The following is a 12,960-nucleotide window of genomic DNA, read 5'->3' as shown; positions in this document are numbered from 1 at the left end:
AACATTGCATTTGCAGGTACTTATTTCAGTTCAAATTAATGTTTAAAATTCTCTATTTTCAATTGATTTGATGCAAATTTTCTGTGCAAGGACAAAATCCAAGAGGTGCTGTTACAATAGTCTGAACTTGCAGGATAATTTTTCTTTAGCTTTGTGATTTTCTCTGTTATCTTCCAGGTTCATGGGCCAGTTTTTTTCATGGGCCAGTTTCAGGGGGAGGGACAGTAAGGTACTGCTTCTCTGTCCATAGCACAGTAGAAGAAAGATGCTTCTCTGCTCTTTTTTTTTCATAAATTCAAGGGAGGATCCTACCCACCTGCACCTGTCCTGGTTAATGACTTTGGCATGGAAAATTTAAAATATCTATAAAAATAAGGAAGGAATACTTTCTCTTTATAGATTCAGTGTTTCATACCAATGGTCTGTGACGCACCCTGATGCAGAATTCCAGGTCGATAAGACAGTACATGATTGAGGGATCTCCTGTCAGTCTGAATAGGAAGGTTCATCCAGAAGATTCCAGTTTCCAGTAATTTACTAGGAAAGAAAAGCCACCAGGATGGCTGAGCCCAGAGAGTTGTGGTGAATGGAGTTAAACCCAGCTGGCAGATGGCCACGAATGGTGTTCCCCAGGGCTTAGTACTGGGGCCAGTCCTTTTTAATATCTTCATCAACGATCTAGACAAAGAGATTGAGTGCACCCTCAGTTTGCAGATCATGCCAAGTTGGGTGGGAGTGTTGGTTTGCTGGATGGATAGGAATGCTCTCCAGAGGGATCTGGACAGGTTGGATCAATAGACCAAGGTTAAACAAGGTGAAGTGTCAGGTCCTGCACTTGGGTCACAACAACCTCATGCAGCACTGCAGACTGGGGCAAGAGTGGCTGGAAAGCCTGTCGGGAAAAGACCTGGGGGTGCTGGTTGACAGCAGCTGAACATGACCCAGTGTGTGCCCAGGTGACGAAAAAGGCCAAAGGCATCCTGGCTTGTTGTGACCAGCAGGAGCAGGGCAGTGATTGTCCCCTGTACTGGATGCTCGCGAGGTTGTACCTCTAATCCTGCATCCAATTCTGGGCCCCTCACAGCAAGAAGGACATTGAGGGGCTGGAGCACATCCAGAGAAGGGCAACAGCTGGCAAAGGATCTGGAGTACAGGTCTGAGGACAAGTGACTGAGACAGTTTGGGTTATTCAGTCTGGAGAAAGGGAGGCTAAGAGGAGACCTCGTTGCTCTCTACAACTACTTGAAAGGAGGTAGGGATCAGTGTCATCACAATAAGAGGAAATGACCTCAAGTTATGCCAGGGAAGGTTTAGATTGGCTATGAGGCAAAATATCACTATGGAAAGTGTTTTTATATGTATATCTAGTTTTATAATCATCTGGCATTCTTGTCATTTATGCATTGTGAACATGTTTATAGACTGCTTTTCATATTGGTTAAGTCCGCTGATTTGAATATTAGTATTACTTTGTTTCAGTGAGAACCAGTATATATAAGTGATTTGAGGCAAAGAAAAATACTTTAATTTTATTCTGTTTCTGGCTTTGTCTGATTTAAAGACATTTAATATCTGCAGTAGCAAATCAACACTGCTTATTTCTTAATAATTCATTGTTATTCTTATCCATTAACATATACCTGAAGATAATATGTATTGATAGAGTAAATATGCTCTATTTCTGAAATAATGTTCGAATTCAGGGCCAAGTAGAAAAAAGTTTTTTTCCTTTAATTAGGATCAGCTCCTGTTTTAGAATAGTTTGCAATAAAGCAAATTCATTGTAAATGAAAGATGTTTTCACAGTAATAAGCAGAAGAGAAACACTCTTGTAGAGTGGTTCAGATTTTTTTGGCATAAATAGCACTGGCCTATAGATTTATTTTTTTTAAGTAAAAGGTGCTGCTGCTATGATCCTCCAGGAGCCTGTAGCTTTGAGCTAGATTTCCTACACCTTTTTAAAAGTGAGGTTTCCAGTCACTGAGATCAAATGTAAACTAGAAAAGCAAACTTCTTAAAGGGTAGTAAAAATACAAAGTGAGTTGGAAATAAAATAGGCTTATAAGCCTGTATCTTTCTCCAGTTCTGGGTTCTTTCAGAGTGATTCCTTTTCTTTAGTCTTACTTTCAAACCAGTAAATTGCGGCCTTCCTAAACCACAGCAATTGGTATACAATGTAACTTAGATCCCTAGGAGAAGCCCTATTTTCTCTCCCCCTGAAGTCTGACTCTGCATGCTCACTGTAAAATGACGAATATTCTGGCCTCTGCTGGGTGAAGACTCCCTGCCAGCTCTCTCCGAAATTATTATATTCTTTCCCCTTCTGCCAGCATCCATATTTTTTCTTGAGCAACAACTTAGGGAGCAAATTTTTTAAACCTTTTTAAGATCCAGATCGCCTACTGCATGCCTTTCCCTCTTTAAGTTTGAACTTTTGTCCTGTGTACTAAACATCTGAATTCTGTTGTCAAATACTGGAGTTTTTAGCCCCTATGCAAGGGATCCACCTACCTTTAAATCTTTTGTTTTCTGACAGCATGCCGAACAGGCCAGAGTTAAAGGAACCACTGATGTGTCTGATACCAGGAACACAGATTATTTTATGATCAGATGACTATATTACAATAAAACTTGTGCTGAGTTTTTGTAAGGAAGGTAAAATGCTCTAGCAGCCTTAGCATCCCAGTTCCATTGATGCATTGTGTGCTGGCTAGAGAGTTGCCTGTGAACTAACATAAGGCTAGAAAATGAAAGATCATAAGTATCAGAATCTTATACAAGAGAAATTCATGAGAAGAAGGACCAGAATTGTCCACAGCCAGAATTTTCAGAGCCCTCACCTGACATCTGGAAGGCCAAGATTAAAGTCTGCTCCAACATGTCAGTCACAAACCTCCCATCAGGAAAAAAAGTTGGAAAGAAATAATGCTGTGTGGTCTTCATCTTCCCTGAAGTCCTTACCAGAACTGTTGTTTAACTTTTTGGTTCTTTTCCTCCTCCTGACTTGCATATTCGTCTGAGGATTATAGCATGTAACTGACGTGTGGTAGGCCACAAGGAGGATGTTTTTACTTGATAACTGTGGTCATCAATATATCCTCCAAACATTTGCCAGAGTTGGAGGACACAGAATAAAATCAAAGTCCCTGTTTCAATGTTTTAGTGTAGTAAGCTTTTTTGCCTCTTGTTTGAAATCAGCAAGGACAACAGCAACAATGTTGTGCCCAAAAGAAGCAACTCCCTTCCTTAATAATACTGATATTGCCCTCTTTCTTTCTCTTTAAAACTGAGTCTTGCAACTACAAATACAAATCTATGCCATAACGATAGTATAATCTGCAGGTTAGGCTGACCGATAGCATTTTACTGTTGGGGTGGAGGTAGATGTTATAAATCATTAAATATTTAGGACTATGTACTTAAATTACCAAAAAATTCCAATCCTACTGCACTAACTGTTACCAGATGGGGGAATACACATAGTAATCATCAAATGTTTGGAGTTTTCTTGGTCCAAATATATGGCATTTGCACCTTACAGGTATAGTGAGAAATGATGCTCATAAGAGAATAAGAATATATTAAACAGAAGATACATATATCTTAAAATGGCATATAAGATAAAATTGAAAGACAGTTTGAAGGGGAATGAAACGAGTGAAATACCAGGAATAGAATGAGCTTGTTTCCCTCACTCTAGATCATGCTTGTTAACCACATTTGCAAATATGGACTACTTAGCTTAGGTGTTTTTGTTGGACAAAATTGTCCAACTGAAGAAAGGCCAAGATCAAAAAAAAAAAATCCTGTATGAATGTTTCACTCTGCTCATTCTTAGAGTTTAAGCTTGAAAACTGTGTTTATGAGCTGTGAGCTGTACCTGTGTGTGTTGGCCCCTACCCCAATGTGATGCATAGCTACAGCACATAGTATTTTATGGATACTTTTGGTGTTGCAGACCCATGCCAAAGTGAGCAGACGATGCTTCTACCAGGGATCAAAAATATGGCTACATGTGCTTAAATTTAGGTAGGTAACCTTGACATTTTGTCTAGGTTTTTACCAAAGTTAATTTACATGATAAGACAGCATTCCCATTTAACTAGATCAATTTAATGCTTATGTTAATATCGCACATTTAAGTGCTATTTGCTACAACACTTTCCGTGTCAAGTATTATACCTTAATAAGATTTATTAGTAGGTAGTAAACAATTTCCAGCATGGCTTCATTAAAGAAAAAAAAATATATGTCCAGTGTAGAGGATAATTTCAAGGACAAAGTTAAAAAAGGTTGGAATCTGGAAGATTCAATTTAGTCTACATTTCCATACTTTATACTTTCCCCAGATGCTTGTTTGCAGAGTATGTAAGAGGTAAAGTATTGTCCCAGTGTCTGAGTACCTCATCACAGGAGAGTTTGGTCTGGTCAGTCAGCTGAAGCACAAGTCACCAAAGGGACCAAAGGTGAAGCTGATCTTTTAATCTGTGCATTAACTTGTCTGAGTCTGTGTGTATAGAGACAATAGACCCAGTGAAAGCAGGGAGCACTCTCTCTCCTCTTGTGTTGAGGCACATTTATATCCCAGGAAGCAGTAGAAGAAAGAGAACCTGCTTTGCTGATAGGAGTTCTCTGTCCTACTGTGCTAAGCTCAGATTTCAGATGAGAAAGAAGAAAGATGAAAGCAGATGGTGATCCAATCCAGACAAGGATTTCGGAGAGGTCATATCTCCTTAGAGTTGCCATGATACCTATTCAGTAAGAATACATCTGAATTGTGGTAATAAAAAGCAACAAATTTCTTGAGGACCGGTAAATTCATAGAAACTCTTTTCTGGTTGCACATTGATTACATTTTGGATTTTTCTACTGTTTACAAGATCTCACCAAATAGTCTGCACCAACAGTTTTCAATGTGATAATTTTCTTTCGTTTGTTTTTTCTGATTGCTGGCTTTTCTTTGCATCCAGTGTTTATTGTTGGTTCAGCTTGGATATCTGAAACGTGTAGAGCAAAACAGTCAATTGTGGACAATATGAGCAGCAAATATCCTTGTTCCCACATGAGCAGGGGCAAAAGTGTATTCACATAAAACTTTCATAAAATAAATCTCTCTTCTCTTTATGAAGTTTGAAGTAGATAGTCAAGTACAGAGCTTTAAAAGTGTGCACATTTATAGAACACTTTATTAACTGGTATTGGGGCTGTCCCAATTTTAGGACTTGGGAGTCTCCTGGGTTTGGTTAAGAATTCTCAGAATGGTGACTCTGAATGTTTCTTGTTTGTGCTGTTTACCCACACTTTTAAATCTTACATTTCTCTCAGGCAAAATCAGAGGTGATTTGCTCTATAATATTCTTTTGGGAGAGGGATGAGAGAAAGCACACACATTCTGAAAGAATCTGAGCTAAAATGATTAACATGTGAAACAAAAAGGATGCCTGTGAGTTTTTCCTCTAGTTATATATTCCTCCTCACAAAAATGAACTGCACACTATAGAGATTTATATGCTTTTGTATTATTAGTTTTACTTGTGTATGCAACCATATCCCTATGGGTAGCTTCTATAAATATTCTTTAGTTTTTATACACCTCTCCAATTATTTAATCTGAAAGTACTGGATTTACTCAATTTATAATAAAGTATGTCAGCTGAGGATTTGGCTGTACTACCTCATTCTGGTTAAGGAGGCTGGATTAATTAAATTGAAACATTATATTGTCCATTAAACTATTCCAAAGATATAAAAACTTGAAGCTTCATTTTGTCTTTCTAGATGCAAACCAAATCTTAGTTTATGCCTGTAACAAAACAAAAAGGAAACAAAAAAGTAACTCATAATATAAGCATATATTATGACAATTAAAAGCTGCTACTTTGAAAATTACATTCAGTTCTGAATTATGCACTCCAAATATATAGAAGCAGAGCTCCTGCTTCTCTTTTTATGTTATCATGCAATACTAACTCACGGAAAGAATGCAGGCATACAGGTGATGTAGCTGACAATGGTAGGTACTAGACATGTTTGTGGAAAGTGTGTTTTGGAGAAGCTCTCTTTTTCCTTTCTTGGTGTGATAAAGGAGAGGGAAGCAATAAAGCCCTCCAGGTTAGGAATCCCACGCACAAAGGCAGAAGTAAAAGGAAAAGCCTCTGACAAGTACATGACACCTTCCTGCCTGAATCTGCATATCAGCCTACCTAAATCTCTTTCATTTTGACCTGGTGATTTTGACAGGGAACTACATGGAATGAATGAATGAATAATGAAAAAACATAATTGCCTGGGATATAGATGCTGATATAAACTTAAGATCAGATTATTTCAAGGCTTTTAAGGAAGCATGGCTCTTGGCAGATACGTATAGGAAAAGTCATCCCATGTTTGTCTTACTTCTCACAATTTTTTCCCTAAAGGTTCTCTAACACCCTTTGTTGGAGACTTGCTAAATGGGTTTGTAATCAAAATCCCAGGGGAATCACCTGATCAATTGTGACTCTAATATTGATCCTTGTACTGAGAAAGAGGATTTTACAGATCTTTGGTTTTATTTACTTTCAACCTTGATAAAAACCTTGTTGAAGCCTATAGGAAATATTCCTTGATTTTAGTGCATCCTACTTGCTTCAGTTCTGTGAACTAACACAGCAGAATGTCACAAGCCTTCAGAAAAGAACATATAGAAAAAAGAAAGAGACAGACACCTTCTGTTGATCCAATTTCCCTTTTATATTCATGACTTCTGTTCACATATGTTGGGACATATTGGTTCAGTCACTTGCGGAGCAGCTCAACCTTGGAGTTGCTCTTTACAGGTCCTTCCAACATCCATCACTCTGCCTATTTCCTGCTCTGTGTCAGAACCACATGGCCTTTTTTTGTACAATTGGATGGTTTTTACTCTTTTGGGGAAGATCAGTGCAGTTGTATCAACACTAAAACAATGGGAAAGGAAGATTTCTTTAACTGTCTTAACTCTTCTTTCCTTAACTCTCTGCTGAAGGACACTAAAATTTGACCCGAGACTACACAAAGTTGTTTGCATGTGCCTTGTTGCCCTCTACCAGCCCCTCTGGGGTCACGTAGTGTTGGGGAACATCTTCTCACAAAGATGTTTAGCCCTATGAATGTCTCTCATGTCCTGGGTGGGTTCAATGCTGGTGAAAATGCCATTTCCCACACTTACTGAATTCCATAATGAGAAAAAATTGACCTGGTTATGATGAATTATCCTTTTCTTTTAAAATGGAGAAATCTCAAGCACAATTTATTAGAATAATTTTATTGAACAGTGGAAATGATACCTTGTATCCAAATTAAATACAATTGTTATGGTTGGACTTCTCATTTAAAATTTTATAACAAAATCAGATTGGGATGTTTGTGTATCCCAGCTTTTGGTGTGATAGTTAGAGAAACAGATGAACTATATATTGTGACTTTTACTTCTTTAAGAGTGGGACATGCTTGAACCCCATGTCCATTCTCCATGAGTAGCTGTGGCCTTTGCTGTACCCAGGGCTTTCAAGATTACAAGTTACTGGGTTTAGCCAAGGCAGAAAAACCGATATTGTATATAAATTTGGTTATAGAGTTTTGTAATATGTTTCTGACATAGCCTGTAAAAGAGTCTGCCATTTCAGACAGTTAAATTTTTGTGGTCGATGTAGTCCATATTAAAAAGTGATTAATAAGGGGATTGTCAATGAAGGCTTTATGAGACATTTTTTTGGGGGCACTTTGATAGTGACCTTACAGGGGAACATGTTTTCAGCGAAAAACTGGATAGATGTTTAATGCTTGGAAATCAGATGTACCAAATGCTCTTGGTAAAATTTGCCCATGTCTTAAAATATGAAGTAGTAAATTACAAGTACTCATATGAACCCATCCAGGGCAATTGGACAAAGGGTCTACATTGAAGAGGATGAATTTCGACTCTGCCAAATGCAATGTTTGCAATCAAGGGAAAGTACACTGCTCAAATGTGAGATTTAGTAATGTTATCCTGGTCTTTGCTACAGTTGAAAATGTTCAGGGACACAATGAGATGAATGGGAAAAACCTTACAACCCAAGAGATCAGTGAGAAGCTATTCCAAAATGGGCCAACAAGAATACATAACAGAAGCACTAAGTATGCCTTAGTGAGAATAATAGCTTTTGTTGTGAAAAAAAAATAGTCCAGATATATTTTGATTCCCCATGCCCTGGATATTTTCAGTCTTTCTAGGAGAGGCTGTTATTCAAGAAGAAATTTTGGCAGGGGCCTGATGCAGAAACAACTGCATAGGGCTTTGTTATGAGCATGTCAGTCAAAATATCCATAGTGCTGTCTTTTGTCTTCCAAATCTATTCAAGCCCCAAGTCTTAACTCTGCAAGGGATTTTTCTTGAAAAAATATTTGTGTCTGGAAGTCATAAAAAAAATAAATCAAGTAAAAGCAGTAACTCTGCAGAAGTATTAGTCAAGGATTTATAAATTCACTGGCATTCCAAATTGGAATGAAATCTGTAAGACCAGTCTGGGTCAAGTGTAACAATCAGCTATTTGCTTTGTTTTGTTTTATTTTACAGCTTTTAAATAAAGCAAATTCAGACTAAATAATCCCATTCTTCAAGTGGTAGAGCAGTTATTATGGCTTTATGAGAGTTATTTACAAAGTTTTCCCCAAAATAAATTTTCAACAAAACCAACCTGATTTTATTTTTACACCATCTTTGAGGTTGTATATTGCCATGACTCATACATCCACAACTCTTGAGTCTTGCTCCACAACTTTTTACTTTCTTAAGGAGAAAATTTAACACTAGCATTCTGTTTAAGTGCAATTGAACAAAATTTTCATTTTTTTCTCTATTTGTTTTACTACTTTTAGTGGTGACTTAGGTTCTCACGGTTTGTTCTCATGTTTAAGATGTATAATGATCTGAATTTAACAATTAAGGTACCACATTACTTTGAAAGACAAAATCAGTGAGTCAAGCTGAACCTGTATGTGTTTTTGGCTCAAGTTGCCAGTGAAATTCTACAGGATGAAAACAATGAGCCATGGAATAATTCCATCCATTCATTACACAATTTCATGTAAATGAAAACCCATTAACATTAATAGATTTCCCTTTAGTTTACATCAGTGTAGATTCAAGGACAATGAGAGCCTACGCACTCTTTAGGAAAAGAAGAAAAATCAAACCTATCTGTCTCCACTATGGAGCCTCAACAGAGGAATCACATGATGAATTTTCACCATCAAATGTGCCATCTCTGACATTACTTGCAGAGTACTACATTTATGGCCACATAATGTAGTGGCCATAAGCACTGAAGAAATATTGGTTCACTAAAGTGATTTATGTGCCTGAAGGTGTGTAATATAGCTCCAGAAGGTGGTGTAAGGACCAGGCAGAATGTGCATTCTTCCCTGTTATTACGTTTAAGATATTCTGAAAGAACCAAAGAACATCAATGCCAAAAAAATACCCAAAAAAACCAGCTTTTTAGAGACTTCAGAAAAGTTTAAAACACTGCATATTCTTGCTACTGTCATGCTTTCACCCATAGATTATTTAAGAAAATTGTTAAAGACATCCCTCTTTTTGTAAGTGTAAACCGGGGATTTTGACATACAGGTGTGTATCTTGTATGGTGGATGAGACAGGTTGAGGTTTGTGGGTATGGATAGAGAAAAGTTTTTATTCATCCTCTGCTTTAAACTTTCACTGTCAGTTACTTAATGAGCAGGAGTTCTGCACCACATTTGGAGATACAAAGACTTCTAGCATGTCCCAGAAGCCAGAAATTTTTCTATATACACAAAAATACAGGTCAGGATGGTAAAAGTAAGGGAGTGATCAAAATCCATGGTAAAACTAATGTGTTCCAATTCTTGTATGTATAGCAAATACTTCTGATATTTTTGTAATGGCAAAGTGAAAATAATTTTCTTTAGCATCAGAATGAGATCTGATTACACAATCTGTACATTAACGGAAGCTTTGCCATAAAACTTGCCATGCTTAGATTTAGTTGTCATGAAAGTGATCAAAGGACTGAACGCCTCTCTTATGAGGTAAGGCTCAGAGGGCTGGGATTGTGCAGACTGGAGGAGAGAAGGCTCTGAGCTGTCAGTGTACAAGGTAGGCTTTGTTTATTGATGAAGAGAACAAGATTCAGCAGCTTTACACTGAAAACTGACAGGTTTAGATTGGACAAAAGGAAGACATTTTTTATTATGAAGGTGGTGAGGCACTGGCATGGGAGAGAGAAATGAGACAGAGACATGTCCAGAGACAAAGGGGATGCTCAATCAGTGGAACTGTACATGGTCAGGTTGAACAGGGCTTTGAGCAATGTGATCTAGTGAAAAATGTTGCAGATGTACCAGGGGTGGCTGGATTTAGCTGATCTTTAAAGGTTGCTCCAAAAATATTTTATGATTGTGGTTTATACTTATGAAAGAATTTTTTATCTATTTTGGTATTAACACTAGTAAAAAAATTCAGACTGTACAAAAAAAAGAGTTTTTTGTGCAATGGTATTAAATCACATCACCTCAGTAGGGTTTTTTTTTTCTTGAAATATGAAAATACTAGATAGAGGACTCTAATTTGACCCTCTTTCCTTCACAAGATAAAAATAAGTGAGAGGAGAAGTTCTTAATTAAAAGGATTTTTTTTCCCCTTGACCTCACTGGAAAAACGTTTTACCTTTGGGAGTGGAGGAAGTGATCTGACATACAAAAGCGTTGGGATTGCTGGTTGCCATCAGCAAGAAGACATGAGTTTTAATCCATCATGTGATGTGTATTTGCTACAAAGCTTTGGGCAGCTGGTTGGAAAGCTGTCCCACAGAAAAGCAGCTGAGGATGCTGTTTGACAAATGGCTAAATATGAGCAAACAGTGTGCCCAGATGGCCAAGAAGGCCAATGTATCAGCAATAATGTAACCAGCAGGACCAGAATATGGATTGTCCCCTGTACCCAGCACTGCTGAAGCTGCACCTTGAATCCCATGTCCAGTTCTGGGCCTCTCACAACAAGAAGGACGTTGAGGTGCTGGAGCATGCCCAAACCCTTCGCCAGAGCTGGTGAAGGGTCTGGAGCACAAGTCTCATGAGCAGTACTTGAGGGAGCTGGGGGTGTTTAGCCTGGAGAAAAGAAGGTTTGGGGGACCTTATCACTCTACAACTGCCTGAACAGAGGGTGTAGCCAGGAGGAGGGTGGTCTCTTCTTCCAAGCAACAAGTGATAGGATGAGAGGAAGCAGCCTCAAGTAGTGCCAGGGCAGGTTTAGATTGGATATTAGAAAAAAATTTTTCACAGAGTGTGGCCAGGCATTGGAACCAGCTGCCCAGAGAAGCAGTGGAATCCCCAGCCCTGTGGGAATTTTAAAGATGTGTAGATATGGCACCTGGGGACATGGTTTAGCAGAGGTCTTGGTAGTGATGGGTTAATGGTTGGACTCAATGATTCAAAGGTCCTTTTCAATCTTAAAGATTCTAGTATTCTGTCATTTAATCAAAATAGATTGGGAGAAAAACATCATACAGAGCATGTAACAAAATCCTGCTCATGTGGAGATTTTGAAAATCTTGCAAACAGCATCAAATTCTGTGGGCTTAGAGTCTCAGCACTTCCTAGTTTGTCTCCCTTGTTTTATAGAGTTTAAATTAGGTTGGGATCACACACAGGAAGTGTCATATGTATTGGATTTCATTTGTTAGTAATTGTAATTTATTTGCAAATGCTTTTTTTAAATCAAATTAAATTTTCATAATAAATTATGCATTGGAGCTCTATTAAATTCTTTCCTTTCTCTTGCATAAGAATTTTGGGGACTAGAAGTGCTAAAGGTTTATTTGGAAGTAGGTGCATGACATATGGGATTATTTTTGTTAGCTTGTGAACTGAACAGTTATTGGGAAGAAGTTGCACAAAAAACCACAGGTGTTAATTGCTGTCTAGAAAAGAGCTGATGGCCTGCTGTATTTTTAGTCTCTCTATGGAATTTTTGCTACCAAAACAAACTAGCATATCTTGGTTTTAATTAGGGGCTGAAGTTCATCATAGCTTCCAAAAGGGCCTGACCTTGCAGCAAAGTACATGGCTCCAATTTTGTTTCCATCTTGCTACTTTTGTTAGTGCTTTTGTGTTAAGATGGTGGGTTTTCATTGTGATACAAATCTTCACTTGTAAATGATGCTTCAGAGCCCCTGGCTGACCCTACGGCATCAGAGCTTATTCAAGCACCATGTGCAGCTTAATTAAAACAGAGGGAGAAAAAAAAGTTCTTACCCTGAAGAATATTGTGCAAGGCTACTCATATTCCTGGAAATGTGTTAAATTCATTGCTGCAGGTATACACAGGGCTGCAAAATACTTTCAGTGACCAATCTGAACAGTTGTGTCTCCTGGTGAGTGCTCTCCCTCAGAGAGAGAGACACCACAGTAGAGAGGAAGCATTCAGGTTTGTGGAAGACTGCACAGCCTCTCAGGGCTCTCAGAATACGCACCCTTGTGCTGAAGGCTAGCTCTGATGCAGTGTGGCTGTGTTGCTGTGAAGAACTTGGTGAGAATAGGCTGGGAAGTGTTTTTCCCCGAGCCCTTCTCTCACCCAGGGGTTTTGGTTTTGCTCAGCCTCCCCCCCCGGTCCTTGGCTTGACTACTTGGCAGCTGTGCCTGTGGCTGTTCATGGACTGTGCTAATCCTGACCTGATCTGTTGTATTGCCTTCCTGGCATGATCTCAGGCCTGCTGCATCCCTCGGGATGCTCAGTGATCTGGATTCTTGGCCGAGCCTGCTGAGTGTTGCTGGCCAGTGCACCTCTGCTCTCCATGTTCACATCCTGCAGTACTGCAGTCCTTGTCAGTAAGGACGCTGCCCGTGCCTGCCTTGTGTCACCCTCAGCCCCTGGCTTGTTTGTTTGTAAAGAGCAGCCTACTTGGCTCTGTGAAGGAA

The sequence above is a fragment of the Camarhynchus parvulus genome, chromosome 2 (genome assembly GCF_901933205.1).
Source record: "Camarhynchus parvulus chromosome 2, STF_HiC, whole genome shotgun sequence".
Taxonomy (NCBI): domain Eukaryota; kingdom Metazoa; phylum Chordata; class Aves; order Passeriformes; family Thraupidae; genus Camarhynchus; species Camarhynchus parvulus.
Note: the sequence above shows the minus strand (reverse complement) of the source record.